Here is a 2242-nt window from a genome sequence, read left to right as displayed (position 1 = left end):
GAGTCGGACTACGTCAGGCTAGTCAATGCATCCATCAAGAGAACTTTTAATTTCTAGGTCTACAAGACTTTGTGAAAAACCTTGGAAAAAGCTCATGACTTTAATTTTTTTATTTCTTAAACAACAAAAGATACAGTTTGGCAGGAGCAGGTGGAAGGAGCAGTGATGGTTCAAAGTGTGATGGTTTCTCCTGCTATGGATGTTAAATCTCAATCCACAGTGGATCTCAAAGGTCCACATAACCTTGTTTCCAGGTCAATATACAGCCCTAGGTGCATATCAACGCTCCAGGAGGGATGCCTTTCTCAAAAAACTTTCTGTGAAACCTGAGAGTGTCTGATCCATCACTGAGTGAGAGACACAATGGACTAAAGCACTAAAGTTAAAAAGTGTTGCCTTCAATGTTTTATTAATAATTAATTAATATTTTGTTAACTGGGCAATTGCTCCACAAATCATCCAAGAAACAAAGACCTTTTAGACAGAAGGAGGATTTAAACTCCTAGAGTTCACATGTCTGCATGAGATCTTATGACTTCCTGCTTTGTGTTTGAATGGCATTCAGCTAAAGAGGAAACCATCAGAACGCCTATTTTGAAATTATTCTGGTTGAGAATGAAACCAAGAGGCACCTGCTGTACCGGTGGACCACGCTGCATCCAAACATATATTATTTGTCTTCTCTTCCTTTAAATCCTGTTCTATCCTGTTCTGACTCCTAAAGGAGACGGGCATTCTTGAAGGAGTTGCTCTGCAACTCCCCCCATGTCCTTGATCTGTCCCTGCTTTGCTGTGTCTTGTCTTTTTTTAGCTGTCTCTTCATATCACCCAAATTTTCTCAACTGGAAGGCAGGGAAATGGGGACCTGTTCTGTCCTGCTGGGACATACTTTGTGGGATACACCATGGACTCCTGGAAGGCTTGGAGGATGGTGTGTTTTACAATGGTGTCAGTGGAGAATATTGAATATGTATTAATTTTTGGTTTTATGATACTCTGATTTCTCCTGTTTGGATTTGGAAGATACCTGATGTATCTATAATTACAGAGAATGTCGGTAATTTGGGCATTGATCAGGCTGCCGGCAGCGGTTGACGCCCTCACAAAGGCCGTGAACGAGCAGGATCGGGAGCTGACTCGTATGCTGGGTGGTTGAATTCAAAGGTGAGATGGAAAAATATTATGGATATACACAATCGCTTCAAGGTGGAAAAGCCCAACAATTTGGAGTATTGGATTCGCCACGGAGACCCAGCAAGAAAAGACTTAAGAATGACAGAAAATTCCTCTGCAGCCTGCTGTCAAAACAATAACTGTTATTCTGGTTTCTTCCCCCCCCCCCTTATCAAAGTTTCCCCTGAATGTTATGACGAAAGGGCACAGAAGATCTGCCCCCCCGCCCCTACCGGGGCGACAGTGGCGTTGGATGTAGGAGTTTGCCCTGAAATCGAAGGGTTGACGGTTCAAGCCTCGACTCCAACTTTCAGTGTCGTTGTGTCCTTGGGCAAGACACTTCACCTGCATTGTCTACTGATGGTGGTCAGAGGGTGGCGCCAGTGTACGGCAGCCCCGCTTCTGTCAGTGAGCCCCAGGGCAGCTGTGGCTACAATGTAGCTCACCACCATCAGTGTGTGAGTGAATGGGTGAATGAATGTAGTGTAAAGCGCTTTGGTCAAGTCTCCTAACTTAAATAAAGGCGCTATATAAGTACAGGACATTTACCATTTACCCCCGAACATCTGTGAATGCACCCAGAACTGTTAAATTTCCATCTCATCAAGGACATGGCCTGTGGACAGTGTTTACAGACATATTGAACGCACTCATCATACACACGCAACTAATGTCTCAAATGTCAGATTGACTTCATGTGACTCCACCTCTGATCTGACCATCTGCTGAAATGTCTGTCTCATGTTTTTGATATCTCAAACTGTATTCTGTCAAGGATAAAGTGTGAAATATGCTTTTTTTTCCTCGCTCTCTTCCCCAATGCGGCTCCTTTCTTTCCACAGAGATGAAGGCAGCGCTATTAGAGAACGGCCTGGGAAGCCAGGTAACTAAGCCATAAGAACATGCCAAAGACAGCGTTCTGTGGCACACATGGCCTCAGTAAAAGTGTTCTCCCTCTCAGCCCCCTTTCACCACATTTTGTGGACTTCCTGATGCTAAAGATTAGTCCAAATGCATGGACTAGTTTTGCAGTGTCACTCCTTGCTTGTTTTGGCAATGTTCCAGAGGA

Source organism: Cyprinodon variegatus, unplaced genomic scaffold (genome assembly GCF_000732505.1).
Source record: "Cyprinodon variegatus isolate N-32 unplaced genomic scaffold, C_variegatus-1.0 Scaffold609, whole genome shotgun sequence".
In the NCBI taxonomy this organism is placed as follows: Eukaryota; Metazoa; Chordata; class Actinopteri; order Cyprinodontiformes; family Cyprinodontidae; genus Cyprinodon; species Cyprinodon variegatus.
This window is presented reverse-complemented; position numbering follows the sequence as displayed.